General features: G+C 37.8%; 1 long non-coding RNA gene across 1 annotated transcript in view; it reads right to left on the reverse strand.

The window, feature by feature from the left end:
* Nucleotides 1-22,714, reverse strand: part of LOC116549820 — a 76,520-nt gene that overhangs the window by 52,467 nt on the left and 1,339 nt on the right. Inside the window, exon 2 of the long non-coding RNA XR_004268102.1 lies at nucleotides 21,413-21,415. This is a non-coding gene — a long non-coding RNA (uncharacterized LOC116549820). The remainder of the gene's footprint in view (nucleotides 1-21,412; nucleotides 21,416-22,714) is intronic.

Genomic DNA, 22,714 nt, shown 5'->3' on the forward strand with positions numbered 1-22,714 from the left:
TTCTGACTGATACATCAATTTTCTCTGGTTTTAATAAGTATACATGGTTAAATATGTCTAGTCAATTAGGAAAAAATGTGTTCCTGAGTTTTTAGACATGCAAACATCAGCAACAGGACAAAGACATGATTGATAACAGAACAGTTTTTTTTTTAATTAGAGCCTTTATTTTACTACTAAATATTTCTGAAGTGATCTTGAAATCTAGTAATAATATCAGTAAGAAATTGATGTCAGAGGATGCAAAACAGATAGTATTTTATGTTACAAATATCTTCAGGAAAGGTAAAAGAACTTTGGCACACTTTCCTGCAAAAGAAAATATAGACTCTCAGTTAAGAGAGGAGGTTTCAGTTGGGTATTGTGGCTCATGCCTGTAATACCAGCACTTTGGGAGGCCAAGGTGGGAGGATCACTTGAGGTCAGGAGCTGGACACCAGCTTGGCCAACATGGTGAATCCCCGTCTCTACTAAAAACAAAAATTAGCCAGGAGTGTTATCAGGCAACTGCAATCCAGCTACTTGGGAGGCTGATGCAGAAGAATCACTTGAACCAGGGAGGTGGAGGTTGCAGTGAGCAGAGATCACACCATTGCACTCTGGCCTGAGTGACAGAATGAGCCTCTACCTTTAAAAAAAAAAAAAAAAACAAAAGAGAGAGAGAGGAAGCTTCAACAAGACAATTTTCAGCTCTCATCTGTGTATTTCTTTGAGGGATCTCTAATTCCCACAGATGAATGAATTGAAATTAATTCATTCAACCAGCATTTGTTCAGAGTCTGTTATGTGTGAGGTTTCACTCTGGAGATTCAGCACTGGTCCCTACTTTCATAAAGTTTTTGTTATATATTGTCCGTAATTTATTATAAAATTCTTCAACACGGATGGCAAGGTAATTTTCTTTCACAGAGGCCCTTGTCTCGCAAACCACACTCTATTTTATGTGTCACACTGGCCTAATTAATACATCAGATTATTTCGGTTTCCAGCACACCACCAGAAGATAAACTAGGGAGACCCCATAATGACAAATCTGGGTATTGGCAAATCTAAGACAGTCTTGCAACTAATCGAAATTTTCTAAAGATTATTTCCTGCCAGATGGGCTAGATCCTTGGTACTTAACCTGTAACAAATATTGGCTATATAAATTGTTTCTGGGACCACCTACAAGATAGCGCCATAATCTGTCTGGATACCCAAGGAGAGGGTTAGTGGTATCAAGTGGAAAGTAACAGGATATCGGCATTGGAATCTAACTAACTTCTAGGAATCTTCTCAGCACCAAATAAATATTAAAGATGAAATCATCAAGATGAAATGAAAATTATGGAATATCATGGGAATGCCCTGGCAGGAAAAGATTATAGTAAATGAATCAAGTATACCCTTACATGGAAATATAATGAATAAAAAAAGAACAGTGATTAATATATTTACAGATGCTAAAGGGATTTTACACAACAACAAGAAATAAACAAGAAATGCAATACACTATAACAATTGTTTTTGGATAGCCATTTTGGCACAAGCACAATGGGGATTATAAAAAAAAATTAATAGAATATGTAATATAAAGCAGCCACATTGGGCAGGGTTAATTAGAGTTCTGAAGATAGATATTCGCACAGTGAATTGCCTCCAAATTGTAGAAACAAAAGAAAAAATTAACATTTATTCCACCTTTTTAGAAGGAATTGTGATTTAGAGAATTAAATAGACCCAGCTGAAGAAAAACAGTCTATGTGACAGAAAAAAATTAACCAGTTTAATTCCCAATTCCTTGTATTTTTATTTTCTCTACAACAGTAACTCACTCCTTAAAATAAATTTTTACTATCTTTTTAACATCAAAAGTATATTATGTTAATTCTTTCAAGCTAATCATGAAACATTTTAAACCTACAAGTCCCACAAAAGTGAACTATTAAGTGTAAAATAAGTGATGAGTCATAAATATAACTATTTGTCCTGATTATATTATTGATTCAGCCAACTCTTATCAATTGGTGTTAAAAAAAAAAAAAAAAAAAAAAGACATAAATGGCAGTTGGTGACCTGAAAATTCACACAGTTCTAGGCTAAAAAAATGTGAACGCAATCTGAGAAACATAATTTTACAATAGAAGAATTAGACTTTTATTCCCTTGATCCTGTGGCCAAATTTAATATCACCACTGGTGAGACAATCAGACATTTATGACCATCAGTGTGATGCAATGTGAAGTGTACAACATCACCTATGATTTTAACTTTGACAAAAATGTGTAACTTGAATTTCATAACCTTTAGATTTGACTGCCACATTATGAGATTACTGGAGATGAAACAAATAAAACACCCTACAAGAAAGGCATCAAACGGCATAAAACCTTCTAAAGGACAACCGGGAGGACTTCAGCAAGTCAGGGTGTCATCATAAAAGATACTTTCAAAGAATAGAAGAGACTCACGGGATTTAACAAAACTAATTCAAACTGGATCTTGATTCAGATTAAACCACCAGAAAAGGGAAAAATAGGAGAAATTTATATATGGAGTATTACGTGATACTAATAAATTAATAATTTTGTTAGATGAGATCATGACATTTTGGCTATGTAAGGTGTTTTTAGGGAAGAATATTGATATATTGGGGTGAAATGTTTATTTTACATAAAATAGGTCATCATAGGTAATGCAATATGTACATATGCCTGGGCTTTAATCTACCAACCATAAGCAGAATACTTATACTAAGGATAATTAGCATTTGGAAGACTATTCAAAAGCCCTTCAAGAGTAGATTTTCCTAGCTTCAATTATCTCTGTTTTCAGTCACCAAACCTGTATATGTACTCCCTGCATCTAAAATAAAAGTGAAAATGATTTTAAAAATAAATAAATAAAACCACTCATACCTAGGTTGTAGGAAAAGAGATATAGTCTACCTACATCGAACTATTAGAAGTAGTTAACTATACAACTAGCAAAGGAATCTAACTGTGAACAAGCAATGTAGCCAATGTCAGTTTGAGATAGAGTCTAAGAAACTGCAAGAGAGTAACTTCAGGCACTCATGTGTAAACACTGTGGTGAAAGCAAAAACTCACTGTGTTGGCTAAACAGGAAATTGTTCTCAAGGAGTTTACATTATGTAAAATAAAAGTAACATCTGGATATCTATTTTCAAACTAAAATTTAGTGCTTAGTTTAACCAGTTTAATTCCCAATTCCTTGCCTTTTTATTTTCTCTATAACAGTATCACACTCCTTAAAATAGATTTTTACTATCTTTTTAACACCAGAGTATATTTATGTTAGTTCTTTGAAGCTAATCATAAAACATTTTAAACCTATAAGTCCCATAAAAGTGAAAAAACAAAGGATGTTTCGTATGACTTCAGGTTCCATCTTATTAATTGATCATAAATCGTTGCTTTCCATTTACATGCTAATTCTGAATAAGAGCAAGAAAAAAAATCTCAGGTTCTTTGTTCAAAAAAGCATTCCCGGTACTGAATCTTGTCACAGTAACTACCAGCTTTGTAGAAGCACAAAAGGAGAAAGAAGCTCCTTCATATTAGATCATTCAGAACTTGACACTCTTGCCAAGTAAGCAACATATTTCAAAAAATCAAAGGTCAGATGTCAACTCTTCCTGGCCAAGTGATGACCTGTTTTAAGATTCACTAGTCACAATTTGTTAGTGCATGTGGCTTTCAATATTTCCTACTACTAACCCTTTATGCATGAAGTAATTTATACAAATAATATATATTTGATGTTATTTTAATTTGAAACTAATTATATGGTATTTAAATACAAATTTGCCCCCATTTTATGTAATAAGGCTACTCCTGAAAAATTATCCAAACATTAAATATTTGTGGAGTATATATTTTAACTTCATCAGAAGTCCTTAACTTAAAATAATAGCATCTACAATAGACAATGGAAAAAAATCTTTATGTAACAGGAAAAATAATTTATGCTAAATTGTGGGTGCTTTTGGATAGCAACTTTATATTTTAATTTCTTTCATATGCACCTAAATTTATGTGTCTAAATAAGGAGACACATAGATTTTAAGGCTCATTATTCTAGATAAGTGGAAATTTAAACTTATTGATATTTCTTATATAAAAGCTTGAGTCACATTTATAAATGAACTATTGTTTTACTTCTTCTTAAGACATTTGCAAAGTCAGGATTAAGGCCAACTGAAGAAAAGTTGATACATTTCCTCTAAGACAATATCACTGCCATTTGTGTGCTTCCACCAGTGAAGGAACTTTGAGGGTGGTGCTTTGAGATATTACCATGTCCCTGAGCTTTTCTCCAGAGCTAAGAAAGAGCAGAAGTGGCTCACAGCCCACCCAATTATTCGTATTCTATTAAAAAGTTGTATCCCTAAAGAGTAAATTTTATTTACTAACATTTGCAGAAACATGTAGGAAAAATTAAATATGAAGCACTCTTTCAAGAAACACAGAAAAGATGGTGTCTCAGTCTGTCTGAGCCACTATAACAAAATATTATAAACTGGATAACTTATACACCAGGTACAGTGGCTCGAACCTGTAATCCCAGCACTCTGGGTGGCCAAGACAGGCAGATCACCTGAAGTCAGGAGTTGGAGACCAGCCTGGCCAACATGGCAAAACCCCGTCTCTACTAAAAATGTAAAAATTAGATGGGCATGGTAGTCCCAGCTACATGGGAGGCTGAGGCAGGAGAATTGCTTGGACCCAGGCAGTGGAGATTGCAGTGAGCTGAGACGGTGCCACTGCACACCAACCTGGGCAACAGAGCAAGACTCCATCTCTAAATAAATAAATAAATAGGATAACTTATAAACAACTAACACTTCTCACAGTTCTGGAGGCTGGAAGGTACAAGATTAAGGTGCTGGCAGATTTGGTATCTGGAAAGGGCCCGATTCCCTTCATGAGGGCTCGATCCTCAAGACTTAATCTTCTAAAAGACCCCAACTCTTAATACCATCACTTTGGGGGTTAGCACTTCAACATAGGAACTTTAGGGGACACAAATATTTATTCTGTAATAACAGACTTTGATCAGTTTAAATCTTTTTAGGCCCTTCCTTCCTCCTATTTTAATCTACTTCAACAAGACTTCTTCCTTTTCGCAGCTGACGGTGTTAACTGCACTCTTGCCTAAATTGCTTTAAGCACAAACATCATGTATTTAACTGGCTTATAATCCTCAGGAACCTCAAGTCCCCACTCAATATTTGCCTTGAGAAAACAATTCTCCCTGTAGAGAGATTCTTTTCTGGGGCCTGTTCACGCACAAATTGTAAAGAATTGTATAACTACATGATAGGTTTCCAAACATACCTGTCTTTTGTTTCTAATTAGTAAAGAATTATCTTATTCACTCTATACTTTATCACATATTCACATTTTATTCACATATTAACTCTATTCCTTATCAGTTCAGTACTTCATTTTCACCAAATAGTTTTTGGCTTTCCATAGAAAAGTTAAATTTTCAAGGACTCAAACACGTCTTTTTATTCTGTCATGTGTGTGCAAAGTGTGTGTGCATGTATGTATATGTGCACACTACTTCAAAGTAGATTGAGGAAGAGGGTATGCATATGCTTTTTATCATAATATTTTTAATTATAAAATTCACATACTTCCACCTGGAACTATAAAATCCTAGAATAAAGCATAAGGAAAACTCTTCTGGACATTAGTCTAGGCAAAGAATTCTCGATTAAGATCTCAAAAACGCTAGCAACAAAAACAAAAACAGACAAATGGGACTTAATTAAACTCAAAGGCTTCTGCACAGCAAAGAAACAATCAACACAGTGAACAGAAAACCTGCAGAATGGGAGAAAATATTTGCAAACTATGCAACTGAAAGGTGGCTAATATCCAGAATTTACAAGAAACTCAAACAACTCAACAGCAACAATAACAACAAAACAACCCCATTAAAAAGTGGGCAAAGGACACGAACAGACATTTTTCAAAAGATGTACACATGGCCAACAAGATTATTTTTAAAATGTTTTACATTACTAATTATCAAAAAATGCAAATTAAAACTACAATGAGATATCATCTTACATCAGCCAGACTGACTATTATAAAGTCAAAAAACAACAGATGTGGGTGAGGATGCAGAGAAAAGGGGACACTTATACACTGTTGATGAGAGAGTAAATAAGTACAACCTCTCTGGAAAACAGCATGGAAATTTCTCAAAGAACTAAAAGTTGAACCACCATTTGATCCAGCAATCCCACTACCGGGTATCTACCCACTACCGGGTATCTACCAGGTATTTGATATAAAGATTTTGAAATCTTTATATCAAAAAGATATCTGTATTCATGTTTATTGCAGCATGATTCACAGTAACAAAGACTTAGTATCAGCCTAAGTATCCATCAATGGATGAGTAGAGAAACTGTGATATATGTACATACAATGAATAACTATTCAACCATTAAAAAGAATGAAATTGTCTTTTTCAGTTGCATGAATGGAACTGGAGGCCATTATATTTAGTGAAATAACCCAGAAACAGAAAGTCAAATACCACACGGTCTCTCTAAATACAGTATCGAGGTAACATGTACACATGGATGTAGAGTGTGGAGTAATAGGCACTGGAGACTCAGAAGGATGGGAAAGTGGGAGGGGAATGATGGATGAAAAGTGGCTTCATAGGTGCATTGTACATTATTCAGAAGATGGTTACACTAAAAGCCCAGACTTCACCATTACCCAAAATATACATGTAACAAAACTGCACTTGTAGCCCTTAAATTTATACAAATAAAAAAAAATTTTAGATGTACATACTTCTGATAGAAAGTAGATGCAAAAAACACCCATTATTTCATAATCAAAGAGTAATAAAATTACATTGTATGCCTTCTCAATGTATTTTTATACATGCATTTTTATATATGCATTTTTAACTTAATTTGTTTTAAAATTTTTACCAAAAGAAGTTACATTATATAAATTTTAGCTCATTTTTCCCTTAGTAGTATATTACAATATTTCCACATATCAAAAAATATTCTTCTATAATATGATTTTAAAGGAATTATAGTAATAATGGTGTTTTTAATTGAACAATATTCACCTCATGAGTACCTCCTAAGAGATAAAGCAACAGAAAGAATCTATAACAGCAAAAAGTGTATTAAGCTTTTTATTTTTTTCTATGTATCGAAGCAATTTTGGTCAAACGCCTGCTATTTGTCTTATACGTACTGGAAAAACAAAGATAAGTTTTTAGAGCAGCCGTAAGATAAGTTAGTCAAGTATTGTGTGTTGGGTACTACGACAGAGATAGGCTGACGTGGTATAGGAACACAGAGAAGAAGCCTTGACGTAAGAAAGAGAGTCACCTGTTAAGTGACACTAACTAAGCTTTTGAAGGACAAGGGGGAGGAGAATTGCAGAACAAACAGCATAAAAGGACTGCCTAGAAACAGTCAAGCATTAATTCACAAATTGATTTGATTATAAAAATCAGTAGAGATTGCCAGGCGCGGTGACTCACGCCTGTAATCTCTACACTTTGAGAGGCTGAGGCGGATGGATCGCCTAAGGTCAGGAGTTCAAGACCAGCCTGGTCAACATGATGAAACCCCGTCTCTACTAAAAATACAAAAAATTAGCCAGGCGTGGTGGTGAGCACTTGTAATCCCAGCCACTCAGGAGGCTGAAGCAGGAGAATCACTTGAACCCAGGAGGCGGAGATTGCAGTAAGCCCAGATAGCGCCACTGCACTCCAGCCTGGGCAACAAGAGAAAAACTCTCTCAAAAAAAAAAAAAAATTAGTAAAGACATAAGTCTCACTCTTGGAGATTCCAATTTAATACGTTTAGGGTCAGGCCAAGAATCTGCATGTTTATTAATGTCCCAAGAAATTCTTAACATTCAGGCCAAGTTAAAAAAAAGTTTTAGTCCCTCCAGCTGGAAACCTGCTTATTTTACAATGTAGCAGTAAGGAAGTAGCCATCACTGAAGCTTGGAAAGTGGCCAAAGACAAAAACATGTGGGTTAAGCATTTAGGTTTATCCTGAAAAATAAAGGACTGAATCTGAGTTTGCAGAGAAAATTAACATTTTAGAAGGATCACTCTGTAAAAAACAGAATGTGATGTATAAGGAAACCAGGTTTTCAGGAAGCTAATGTGGCAATCTAGGTGAGAAGTCATTAAGGCCTTAATTTAAAAAGTGGTTATGAGTTTAGGAAAGAGGTGAACAAAGAGATACTAAAGAATTAGAAGCCAGAGGGATTTGGGATTGCTTAGGTACAAGTGAGAGTGACCTAGGAAGACTCCCAGGGAAGTGGATTGGGTGACTGGATAAGAGATGTGTTATTCATGAAAATGTAGCATTCAAGTAAAGAGCATATTTGAAAGACAGGAGTTCACTTTTAGACATACTGAATTTTTTTTTTGAGACGGAGTTTAGTCTTGTTGCCCAGGCTGGAGTGCAACGGCGCAATCTCAGCTCACCGCAACCTTGCCTCCCAGGCGAGTGATTCTTCTGCCTCAGCCTCCCAGATAGCTGGGATTACAGGTATGTGCCACCACACCCGGCTGATTTTGTATTTTTAGTAGAGACGGGGTTTCTCCATGTTGGTCAGGCTGGTCTTGAACTCCCGACCTCAGGTGATCTGTCCGCCTTGGCCTCCCAAAGTGCTGTGATTACAGGCGTGAGCCACTGCACCTGGGCAGATATACTGAATTTTATTGGAAATTCAATTGTAGGTTCCATCGCAAACTCAAAAGGAAGATTTGGCAGGAGGAAGTTTGTGATACAACAGTTATCGAAGTTGAAGCCATGAGGAAGATAACACTTAATATTTAAGCAGAAAAAAAGGAACCTACAATGGAAACTAAAAAAGATTGTCTTTTTTCTTTTTAAGGAAAGAATAATGCCACAGAAAACAAAGGAAAAGGATTCCAGAAGGAATCCTTCCAGAAGAACTGCTACCAATAAATCAAACAAAACAAGAGCAAAGCAATGTTCCCTGAACTGTACTATATGGAATTGGATGGTGCAGGTATCAGGAGCAAATCCTCTGCATGTTTCTGGTGGGCAAGGCCAATCAAATGTTTCCTTCCTAGGAGCTGAATCTTGAGTGGTAACACACAAGGAGGAAAGGTAGTTGAACCTTAGTAAACATACACGATTATGAATGTGCACAGTTTCCTTTCAGTAATCCTGTGCTTTCTGCCCTCAGGCATCTTGACAGTTTAGCATTTCTTCTATTCTGAGTTATACCAGTATCTTTCCAATGACTACCATTTTTTTTCCATGAGTTGTTCTCAATTTGTTTCTTTGACTTACAATTAGAGACCCAAAACTGCCAAAGTAATTTTGCTTTTGCTTTCATTTTCAATAAGACACACCACCGTTCTGTTTATTTTCTGAAGTAGAACAGGAAAGAGGGAGACAATTGATATAATAAAGTCATTGAGTACACCGAAGAGGATGGGATTCAATCTACAGGTTGAGAAATGAGCCTTGAGTTAAGTGGGCACATTTTCCATCAGGAGGGAGAAGTACAAATGCCACTAAATAAGTATATAAGTAAGAGAGAGAGAAAGGTACAGTTTTCACTTCATGCCCTTGGCTTTTCACAATGAAATGGACAGAATCATAATCTGCTGAGTGTAAGAAGAGTTGGTGGTTTTGACAGTAGGGGAAATGTTTGGAATAGCCACTGTCAGTTGATCAGAAGCAACAACACACAGTGACATCAATTGGCACAGTTGTGTGATTTTTCTCCAGGACCTCTCAGCTGCTCAGTTCCAGAGTCAAAGAAACAGGATGGCTGGATTAAGAGTTGAAAGTAATATTGAAAGCATAATTTAAGTAGTGGACACCAGTGTGTGGGACTGGACAGAGAAAATGGGAAGACAGAAGAAGACGTATTGATTAGGAGAAAATGGAGGGCTCAAAGCATATGGGGTCATGAGGTCAAAGGGCAGACATAGTTCAAATAAGGACAAGAAAGTTGCCAAAAACAAATGATTGGGAAAAGCAGATGTCTTGCCTAAACATCAAACCTGTATCTGAATCTCTCTATGGATGGAGGGTTCACTTCTATCTGCCTTCAGACTGCTCTACTCTGCTATCAGTCAGCCTTAGGATTCCTAATCTGTTTTTCTGAATTTCGCCCACAAGCGAGATGACCACTTGGTGGAGCTCCTGCAAAGAAAATGTCAGCCCAGTGGTTAACTATTAGGATATCCTGAAAAACGAGATTCTATAAAATTATGCAGTTTACTTTAGCCTAGTCCAGTAAATGGTGGGCTGATTGAGAAATACTTTTTTATTTTTATTTTTGTGAGCTATCTTTGCCCTATTGCTTCCAATAGAATGACAGCTGACTTCTGGTGCTTGGAGCAACCAAGATTTTGGAAGGTCCTTTGATCTTAATGCAGCAATGAGTGTTCCCTCTATTACTTGCCTAATCTAGTCCTTGGCCAGTTGTAGAAATATAATATCTTTAAGAGAGGATCAGAAAAAGAGACCATAATTAAGACACTGCTCTTTTAGGCCTAGCCTATTAATGATACCTTTAATCTATTTTACCTCACAGGTTTAAAAAAAATCTGCCTATTGCTTGGTGCCACCCATACTGCTGATGATGAGCAACGATCTGTTGCATAAATTGCCACCTACCTTTTATTCTGTAGCAGCCATTCATTAAAACTCTAAGGCCAGTAATTACCAGTCATGAAAGTGTCATTATCTGCTGTTATTTCCTGTTTGGTTTTACTTTGAAAGTGCCTGAGCTGGTTACCTTACTTGGATAGTGTAGACTGTTCCAGTGCCATAGACAGCTTATTCCCCTGTCCCTGGCACAGTCCCCCAAACAGTGCCTTCATCACTGCAAGGAGAGAGTGTGGCTTAATTACACTATATTCATCTCTATGGCTGGCCAGACAATTCAGACCACAAGGTTTCATTACATGGTTGTTATAGTTTCATCATGGTTTAATGACCAAGAGCAAACACTTTCCAATGCAGTATGAGAAAATCAAGAAGATATGGTTAGATTAATTAATTTTCAGCAAAATACTATCTGGAGTATCAGGAAGACTGGCAGATACTTCCAGTTCAACTCTATATCACAGATCAAATTTTAAAATTTGAATAAGCAGTTTCTCTTCTTTTAATTTACAGATGTAGTGGTTACCTTTAGCTGTCATAGAATTGAATAAAAACCTGAGATAATGAGATAATACAATGTTGACATGTTTTTAGGTGGCAAAAATAAACCTTAATATTGTATCATCAATTTCTTCTTCTTCACACCTATAATTATGCAGGTGTGTGGATTTCGTTCTTTTCATACTAATAGTATCATACTACCCTCTGTCACATTCCCCCTAAGATGCTGAGGCTAGATTGTAGATCTGGAACAAACTTTTGCCCTTGGATTGTTGACAGGCACTGCAATTTAATTAAGTTGACATTTTGAGCATAAATTTCCAGAGCTAGAAGACACCACAGAGAATCTTTTATCTGACCTTCTGCCTAATGTAGGAAATCTCTCCACAGCACACCCAGCAAGTTACTTTTCCAGTCTTCCTTGATTTCATCAGCATCCCAAATTATTCACTGAGTACTTAATCATGGTTCTGCTTTCCCATAGGAAACCACACAGAGTCAAGTTTTCTACTATCAGAGAGGACAAAAGGGAAATGAGTTGTCTATCAGAGATAAATGAGCAAGGACAAAGGGAAAATCATTAGCGGAAAGAAAAAGGAGCGTTGAAGAGCAGTACGATGAGAAATAGGAGGAAGAGATGTGTGCAGTTTAAGCAGAGCAATCACTTTCACTTAGCCCTTTTCATTCTCTTGCAATACTCTCAGAGATTAGAGATTGGAAGGCACTGCACTGGTGTGGAAGTAGGCTGGCAAGAAGCACTGGTCGGGCGCAGTCGCTCATTCCTATAATCCTAGCACTTTGGGAGACCAAGGTGGGGGGATCACTTGAGCCCAGAAGTTTGAGACTGGCCCTGGCAACATAGCAATACCCTATCTCTACAAAAAAATTTAAAGATTAGCCAGGCATGGTAAGCACATGCCTGTAGTCCCAGCTTCTCAGCAGGCTGGAGTGGAAAGATTACTTAAGCCCAGTAAGTCGCAGCCGCAGTGAGCCGTGATTACACCACTACACTTCAGCCTGGACAGCAAAGTGAGACCCTGTCTCAAGAAAAGAAGAGGAGAGGAGAAGGGAGGGGAGGGGAAGAGAGGGGAGAGAGAGAAGAGAGAGAGAGAGAGATAGGGAGGGAGGGAGGGAGAGGAAGGGAGGGGAGGGGAGAGGAGGGGAGGGGAGGGGAGGAGGGGAGAGGAGGGGAGGGGAGGGGAGGAGAGGAGAGGAGGAGCAAATAAAAGGAAGAAACATGGACTGGAGAAGAGTCAATGTCATAATCAGAGCCTACAGTGGCATTAATGTGGCCAATACTGTGTCTTTGTTTTGGGCGTAAGAAGGAAGGTGTACTTATGCCAGCACATAAGAAAGATGTGTTCCTCTATTTGTAGGGCTAACTTCTAATGTGTCACCTACCTGACCCACTAACTGTGGACCTGCAAACTCTATTAACTAGTAGGTATAATTGTATTAGTATAGATCTCTTTTTTTAAAAAAAGAAGATGAAACAAGAGCTTATGCGCAAGAGATTATTTTGGGAAATTATCCTAAGTTTTAAGGAGTGAAGTGACTAGAGAGAGTAAAATATGGAAGAAAGGAAAGCAGTATCAGGGGGAAAAGGTCTCAAGTTGAACATAACAGGCCATGATCCATTGAGATCCTCTAAAGATCCATATAGAATGAGCCTCAGAATTCTGCAAAGAAGGGATAGAAGAAGGTGGCATTTATCCACCGAGGTCTGTCCCTGATTAGTCACGATTTGCCTTAATGACATTAACTCTCTCATACACAGTGTATGAGGCAGATCTTTTAGCTACCACAGACTCCCCAGCTGTCCTGTAGAGTTAGCAATGGGGCAGAAATTAAGGAATGCCAAATGTGGCCTGGCACGGTGGCTCACACCTATTATCCCAGCACTTTGGGAGGCCCAGGCAGGCAGATCACTTGAGGTCAGGAGTTTGAGACCAGTCCAGCCAACATGGTGAAACCCTCGTCTCTACTTAAAAAAAAAAAAAAAAAAAATTAGCTGGGCGTGGTTGCAGGCACCTATCTATAATCCCTGCTACTTGGGAGGCTAAGGCAGGAGAATCACTTGAACCCTAGAGGCTGAGTGCACTCCAGCATGGGCGGCACAACAAGAATCCACCTCAAAAACAAAAAAAGAAAAGAAATGGAAAAGAAAAGAGAAAAGAAAAGGCAAGTGTAGGTTGAAGAGACATGTTGATTTTCACCTAGCCAAGAATGGTGGCCTCAGTGACGGCTGGAGTAAAATTAGGTCCAAGAGTCTATGAGTTGGAAGACACCAGTTGCCTACACAACAATTACCCCTAGTAGATTTTTTTTAAAAAATAAAAACTCTGGACATAACTAAAAATAGAAAAGTAATTTTATAGTGGAGTTATTACAAAAGTAGTAACTATATATGGACATCACCAGTGATGGGACAAACTGCCATCACATGCTTCCTAACATGATGTATTGTGAAGAAAACAGTATTATTCTTACATGATATTCTTACATCTAACTTGGGTAACATCTAGCTTGCATAACCTGGATTGAATCATACAGAAACATTAAACAAACCCAAATTAATTTCCTTTCTACAAAACAAATACCCTGAACTCTTAAAAATATCAGTATTACAAAATAAAAAGAATAAGGGACACTTTCAGATTAAAGGAGACTAAAAAGATATAAAAAGTAAATGCTATGTGTGATCCTGTTCAATTCTGAACCAGAAAAAAACTCTGAATTCATAAAAGACATGATTAGAAAAATTTGCAAACTTTTATTAGGTATATTGATTAAAATATTATATCAATGTCAAATTTCCTAGGTTTGATCATTTTACTACAGTACATAAATGAATACACTTGTTCTTAAGAAATATATACTGTTGTATTTAGGAGTTCAGGAGCATGACATCTGCAACTCACTTTCAAATGGTCCTCTCTGTAGAGTGGGGCAGGGTGGGAGGGAGAAATCAAATGTGGTAAAATGTTAACAACAGTGAACCTGCATTAAGTATATGGGTGATCTTTATATTATTCTTGCAACTTTTCTGTAGGTTTGAAAGTAAAATGTTTAAACACTATAAGCTCTGGATCAAAGGGAATTATAGCGAGGGTTCAAAAGACCTGAGCTTTAGTTCAAAGTCATTGATGCTTGTTGCTTCTGTTTTCTCATCCAGAAACTTTATAGAATTACTGTAAGAACTAAATAAAGTGATTTATGTAAAAGATGTTTGAAAGGTTTAAAATAACATTCAGTTGCGTAGTATTGTTAGAAATGGGAGCTTGACATTTGAAGATGGCTTAATAGATGGGGTGTTAGATCATGTATCATCTAAGCAGTGACAGACATATACAGAGAAACAGAGGAATGTGTGCGTTTATAACTTGAAAGTAGAGAGCATTTTAGGTCATTTTCAGCTACTAACTCCTTATTCCAAATTGGTACCCTTTAACAAACTTTAATTATCTACTGTATACTAGACAATATGTATATTGCAAGAATTGCAAGGATGAATGATTCATATTCTCAAGAAATTTAGAGTTTACTAGGGGTTAAAACTGTAAAAATAAAAATCAATAATATGATCTGTTTTGAAATGGCTACAGAAACAAAAGTAAGAAAGCAGAAAATGTGAGGTTTGATGATCAATACAAAAGAATTTCTGACAGGTAGTGATATTTGAATTGAGCTTTGCTGAATGAGAATATCACTTAGAAAATGAGGACCGGGTGTGGTGGCTCATGCCTATAATCCCAGCACTTTGGAAGGTTGAAGCAGGTAGATCACCTGAGGTCAGGAGTTCGAGACCAACCTGGCCAAAATGGCGAAACCCCATTGCTACTAAAAATACAAAAAAAAAAAAATTAGCCAAGCGTGGTGGCGTGCACCTGTAGTCCCAGCTACTCAGGAGGCTGAGACATGAGAATCTTGAACCCAGGAGGCAGAGGTTACAGTGAGCCAAAATTATGCCACTGCACTCCAGCCTGTGCAACAGAGTGAGACTCTGCCTAAAAAAAAATGAAGAGCAAAAAAAGAAAAAGAAATAAGAAAAGTGCATTTTAGGCAAAGAGAATGACTGAGGAAGCTATAAAAATATCTTACATATTTAGTCTCTTTGCAATTTTTTGCCTCCTATGTGACAGTTTCCCCACTAAATACCCATGAAGCCATGAGAATTCCCTCCATTTTTATTTCTTGTTTTATCACCAACTTTGAAATTTTATAGTGTATTAAAATAATGGCTGGTCAACCACAGTCATGAAGAATGAATGGAACCTCCTGATAAAAGTGTTTTTTGTGGGTTTTTTTAGGGATGGTTAATTTTTTAAAATCTGATTCTGGATCCCAAGAAGATTATAAAATGTTTTTAAGTTTAAAAAAACAAACATGCTGTTTTCTTTGCATTGGATTTGGGTTATTTCATAGAGCATTTTAATTAATGGTGCAAATTACTCTAAAGCTCTCAGAAGTGATATCAATGGATATACACGCTGTGGAAAGGCCAGACTTTTCATAAAGCCACAAAAACTATTTTTGGTACCCAGAAAATGACTTGGTTAGTATCAAAAACAGTAAAATATACCCTCATTTAGGACAAGTGAAAGGCACCTCTGTGGTTAATAAATTTCACTTGCAGCAAGGGAGTAGAAGCCCCTAGGAGATACACTCCACTGCTTCTACAGAGAGGTAGAAGTGAGTTTCGGTTTTAATTTTGCCCTGTCTTTCTTTGAAATGATTCTAGCTTCTGCTTTTGAACAAACAGTGACAGTTTCTGATCCGTTTTACTGTCATTGAATATCAAATGGAGAACTTGTTTTTGAGACAGGAAATGCTAGTGAAACTCCTCGCTCCTGTCAGCACTTTCTAAGCAAAGTTAGGCACACGGCTTGCATTCTCTGTATTTGGAGATCTTCATCTTTACAAGATGCTTATTGGAATCTGGAAGCTGGAATAATTCATACTTAGGCTTCAATAGCCTAATTGTTTTTTTTTGAGACAGAGTCTCGCTGTGTCACCAGGCTGGAGTGCAGTGGCAGGATCTTGGCTCACTGCAACCTCTACCTCTCAGGATCAAGTGATTCTCCTGCCTCAGCCTCCCAAGTCCCAAGTAGCTAGGACTACAGCCATGTGTCACCATGCACAGCTAATTTTTGTATTTTTAGTGGAGGCAGGTTTTCACCATACTGGCCAGGCTAGTCTCAAAATCCTGCACTCAAGTAATCTGCCCGCCTCAGCCTCCCAAAGTGCTGGGATTACAGGTGTGAGCCACTGTTCCAGGCCCAATAGCTTAATCTTTGTGTTTCACACCTGGAAAACTAAAACGTAGTACTGCTGACTTTCTAAACTGGTACAAAGACTTATCTTAGGCAATGTCTGAAAAGTGCTGTAATCACCTTGGAAGAAAAGTATGCAGTCTACAAATCATAGACTTGGAAGGCATTGTTAGAAGTAATCTGCTCCAGCTCTGCAATATATGAATCAGGAATGATTTGTAGGATACAGTGAATTAAGATGGGTACTCTGGGCGTTTTATTTGAAAGGTCAACAAAATGCAACTTGTTAGAACAGTTTTAGTTCTGTATCCTATGGCTACCAAGGTATGCTAAAATAAGTCTTTCATTATATACAGTGACAAATTCTTCCACCTCTTCAGCTCTCTTCACTGATGCAATGTATACTGAGTAAGATCTCCCTCCGTTAGTTTAGGCCATCTCTGGCTTTTCTGGAATATTCTGTCCCTCTCAGGACTGCATTTGATGTGCATTTTAAATGCACTTTAGCTATAATCGAAAAAATAGCAGGATGGGGCCAGGTGTGGTGGCCCACGCCTGTAATCTCAACACTTTGGGAGGCCAAAGCAGACGGATCACTTGAGGTCAGGAGTTCGAGATCAGCCTGGCCAACATAGTGAAACTCCATCTCTAATAAGAATATAAAAATTAGTTGGGTGTAGTGGGGGGTGCCTGTAATCCTAGCATGAGAATCACTTGAACTTGGGAGGCAGAGGTTTCAGTGAGCCAAGATTGTACCCCTGCACTCCAGCCTGGGTGACAAAGGAAGACTCTGTCTCTAAATAAACAAACAAATAAATAAATAAATAAAATAGGATGGGCACAGAGGCTTAGGCTTATAATTCCAACACTTTGGGAGGCTGAGGCAAGAGGATCACATGAGCTCAAGAGTTTAAGACCAGCCTCGGCTGGGCGCAGTGGCTCACGCCTGTAATCCCAGCACTTTGGGAGGCTGAGGCGGGTGAATCACCAGGTCAAGAGATCGAGACCATCCTGGTCAACACGGTGAAACCCCGTCTCTACTAAAAATACAAAAAATTAGCTGGGCATGGTGGCGCGTGCCTGTAATCCCAGCGACTCAGGAGGCTGGGGCAGGAGAATTGCCTGAACCCAGGAGGCGGAGGTTGCGGTGAGCCGAGGTCGTGCCATTGCACTCCAGCCTGGGTAACAAGAGCGAAACTCCGTCTCAAAAAAAAAAAAAAAAAAGACCAGCCTCGAGAACATGGTTCTCACCTCTATAACAATTTTAAAAATTAGCTGAAAGTGGTGGCACCAGCCTGTGGTCTCGGCTATTTGGGAGGCTGAGGTGGAAGGATCACCTGAGCCCAAGAGGTAGAGGCTGCCATGTTTGTACCACTTACTCCAGCCTGGGCAACAGAGTGAGACCCTGTCTCAATCAATCAGTCAGCAATAAATAAATATAAAATGATAGCAGCTGGCAGCCAGGAGAGGCAGCAAGGGAGATTTCCCAAAATATGAAATTCTGATTCTATCCTCAGGATAGATTCTGAAATCCTCAGAGCATTTGGAAATTCTCGAGAGATAGTTTTGCTAACACACAGTCACTTGTAACCCAAATTGTCTTTTCTCCTTGGGGGGCAAGGCCTTAGTTAACAACATTCAACTTAAACAGCCCCATAGTGCTACAATGAAGGGAATTCCTGAGCTACTTCCTGTTTCCAAGTCTCTGGCCAAGTCGCTCTTGAACTGTTCCATCCCCGAAAACAAACATTCTTTTAGTTAATATTTAAACTCTGTTTATTTGACCTTTATTCCTTTGACCCTAATGCTTTAACTTCAGCTAAAATAAAAATGCTCTATTGGAATAATTAATAATAGTGCCGTCAACTATCAAAATTATTTGTGTATATGTGTGTGTATATATATTACTTAACTTTAGCTAAAATAAAAATGCTCCACTGTGATGGAAGAATCCAAACAATTTTGATAGGTGACTGCTTAAGCCTCTGAGAATGAATTAACTGTTATTGCTCTCTTTGAGAATAAATTAACTGTTATTGCTCATTGCTCTTTTACATGTATAAGCTCTGGACTGGATACTTTTTTAAGACAATATTTTAAGGCACTTAATTATTGTGAGATTTGATATATATAAGACTTCATATATGCATATATAAATATATACATGTATGTATGTATGTATGTATGTATTTTTAAGTCTCACAATCATTCTACCAAGTAGGGTTTTTTTTTTTTTTAATTTTTTTTATTTTTTGAAATGGAGTCTGGCTCTGTCTCCCAGGCTGGAGTGGAGTGGCGCCACCTCTGCTCACTGCAACCTCCTTCTCCCAGGTTTAAGCGATTCTCCTACCTCAGCCTTCTGAGTAGCTGGGATTACAGATGCGTGCCACCACACCCAGCTAATTTTTATATTTTTCATAGAGACAGCGTTTCACCATGTTGGCCAGGCTGGTCTCGAACTCCTGACCTCAGGTGATCTGCCTGCCTCGGCCTCCCAAAGTGCTGGGATTACAGGCATGAGCCATCGCACCTGGCCCAAGTAGGCATTCTTATCTCTATCTTACAAAAGGAAAATTGAGGTTCAGAAGTTAGAAAAGGTTTATGCCATCTGCAAGTGACAGCCAGAAACTAAATTCATTTGTGACTATCAGATGCCAAAGTAGGGGCCACAATTTTGCCTAGACTCAAAATGACATATGCAGGTTCTTATTTTAAATGGTAGCAGGAAGAGAGTAGATGAGTGAGAACCAGAGACCCAGGAGGAATACTAGTCTGGGGCTGTGGTACAGGAAACACAAGAATAAAAGTAAATTGTGACCAGGCCTAGTGCTCATGCCTACAATCCCAGTGCTTGGAGAGGTCCAGGTAGGAAGACTACTTGAAGCCAAAAGTATGAGGCCAGCCTGGGCAACATAGTGAGGCTCTGTCTCTACAAAAAAATGAAAGATTTCGTTGGGCATGGTAGCATACCTGTAACCAGCACTCGGGAGGCTGAGATGGGAGGATTCCTTGAGTCCAGGAGTTCAAGTCTTCAGTGAGCTATGATTGGGCCACTGCACTCCAACATGGGTGACAGAGTGAGATCCTGTCTCTAAAATGAATAAATAAAAAAAACAGAATGAGAGTAGCAAAACATGAGGAAAAGTACATCTACTCAGTTAAAAACATTTATTGAGTAACTACTTAAAAGAAGACACTGTACTAAATCCTGGCACAAATATGTGTGTATATATATATAAATATATACATCTTTGTGTATATACATATATAATATGTATATATTAATATATTAATATTAATTATGTATAATTAATATACACACACACATATATATTTGTTAATTAAGATTAAATACATAGATGTTATTTAACAAATAGAGACAACAAGCTGGACACAGTGGCACTAGCCTGTAGACCCCACTGTTAGGGCTGAGGCAAAAGGATCATTTGAGGCCAAGAGTTTGAGGCTGAAACTGTAGCACACTATGATCACGCCCGTGAATAGCCATCATACTCCAGCCTGGGCAACATAGCAAGACCGCATCTCTAAAAATAGAAATAAGAAGATAAATGGTAGCATACAATATAAACTGTTTATTCCACATCTTGCTGTTCTTATTAACACTTGTTAGTTAATACATATAGCTCTATCTCCATTCATCCCAATGGTTACATAACATTTCATTGTACTGATGTATCTACCATAGGTTATTTAACCAGTTCCTTTTCTATGGATATTTAGGTTGTTTATAATCTTTTAGGATTAGATATTTTTTGCAATGACTATCCTTATGCACATATGATTTTGCAAGTGCAAGCATATTTATAGGGTAAATGTGGAGAGGTAGAATTACTGAGTTGAAGAATACGTACATGTATATATATTTAATTTGACATGCATTGCCAAAATGCTCTCCATAGAGGTATTCCCAACTCACATTCCCACCAGTAGTATGTGAGAGTTTCTATTTCCCCACACAACACCATTTGAATTTAGCCAATCTGCAGGTGGAATGCAGTGTTTCTGCAGTTTTTATTTGCATTGCCGATATTTTAAATACATAGCATTTCATTTTTTTAAGGAAAAGGATTTCCAGCTTCTCTTGAAAAATCTGAAGTTTAGCAACTCTGGATCCACTTTCTACAGCTGAATAGTGACTACTCTCCTTAGGCAAGGTATATGTAGTCAATATTGTCCTTCTTCCTCCACACACACACAATCCCATATTCATCCCTGACACTGAAGCCAAGAGCCAGTTTCTATTCATCATTTTCCAGTGCAACCCCATTTACTAATCTACATTACCTTACTGGCTTCAGATATTTGAACTTTCAGCTGGTCTGTACAGAAATTAATAATAAAAGAGAAAACAAATGAAACAAGTAGAATAGATAAAAGAGACAGAATAGTGAGCGAAAATGAAAGAAAGATATGTTAATATCGTTCATGAGTAACAAATTTTAGGCTCTCTGGTCTCCATCCTCCTAGAATTTATCAGGTTATATCCACAAACGTGATACATTTACTAACTTTATGTCTCTAGCACGAACATGCCAGAGTAAAGTTTTGAGAATCTTGGGGACGACTCTGGTTGTGAATCTAATTTTAGCAATAACCTTGGCCCTGACCTTCCAGAAGGCAAATACTTTCTATATATTAAGGTACAGAAAGCATCACATTCCCTTAGTTCTCTATATTAAATCAAATTTGATATAGGGAAATTACATGCCCACACTCACTAGGGAATTAACAACAGGAGATACTAGTTATTGTGGGGAGGCAGGACAGAAGGGTCTCCCTGGGCTGGCTGAATGCTGCCCTGATAACTTGGAGAAGGACTCTAGTCTGTGCTCTATCATCATCTAAACCTGTGATGTTCATAGAAGACCGGCAGCCCTTCCCTTCATGGCAATTATGGGCGCCAGAAACGTTCACCATGATTCTCAAAGCTACAGCATCCATGCACTTTCTGTAAGACTCCCCTCACCTACAGCCTTGGCTCCACAAGGCGTAATGTGCACCCTCAGTCACCACACCACTGGGAAGCTACCTGATGGAGATAAGCCACATATATCTGTTCAACTCCAAAATCCAGTTTTGATCCTTTCCTCCTCTGAGATAATCCAGTTTACTTTTCTCCTGTCTAAGCAGACGCCAGAAGAGAAGTTCTAACTCAGGCCTGTAAAATCAAATTGCTGGCCACTCTTCTCTGATTTGGGGAAAGGAGAGGATTTACTCTTCCCTTCTCAATTCACAATGGGGAAAAAACATCTCTTTAGATTTTATTTTCTTAATAACACTTAGTCTGCTGCTTAAGAGGGAAAGTTCTGCAAGTTCTGCCATTAATAGGAGATTAGAAAGCCAGGTATGGTGGCTCACACCTGTAATCCCAGCACTTTGGGAGGCTGAGGAGGGAGGATCATTTGAAGCTAGGAGTGGCCAGCCTGGGCAACATCGCAAAACCTCATCTCTCCAAAAAAATAAAAGAAACATTTTTTAAATAAAAGGTGATCAGATCTACTCTAGATTGAACCATACAAGAGATTTGGTCCTAGACTAACCAGGCCAACCTTGAGACTAATTAAATTGCCATAAATGAACCCAACTACTAAAACGTTTCTGAGACCTTTTTCTACACAATTACTTACAGAAATACATCTGGTCTGGATCTCTGAATACCACCATGATAGGGTATTAGCCATGTACTAATCTCTTCAATGTTGACCTGTCATTTAACCCATTTTCTCCATGAATTTGAAATTATCTCTTTGGAGTACAAAGAGAGTTATATTTATTGTCATCAAGCTTTCAGTTGAAGGGAAGGATGGAGGAGGTAAGGGTGGACAGTTAGATTCACATTCAATTAAAATTTGAAAGCAGATATGAAAGTTAGACTAAATCATCATTCATACAGATTTACCTTCTTCCGCTACTGACAGACGGCCAAATAAATATGTATCTGAATATGTCTTCCTTTCTTGTAATAAACTTAGCTATAGGGAAATAATTACCATTGCAAAGAATAGAGAAGGAGTTTTCCTGCTTGTGTAAGATCTCAGTAATTAATCACAATTGGAAATTTTGCCATTTTCTGTTTCTCTCAATATTGTGTAACTTTTCTAATAAATCTGAAATGTTTAGCAGAGTGTTGTGTCATGCACCTATAATCCCAGCTATTTGGGGGGCTGAGGAGGAAGGATTGCTTGAGACCAAGAGCTCGAATGCAGTTTTGACAAAATAGCAACATCCTGTTTCTAAATAATTAATA

This window comes from Sapajus apella, unplaced genomic scaffold (assembly GCF_009761245.1).
Source record: "Sapajus apella isolate SASKATOON/1434 unplaced genomic scaffold, GSC_monkey_1.0 scaffold1, whole genome shotgun sequence".
In the NCBI taxonomy this organism is placed as follows: domain Eukaryota; kingdom Metazoa; phylum Chordata; class Mammalia; order Primates; family Cebidae; genus Sapajus; species Sapajus apella.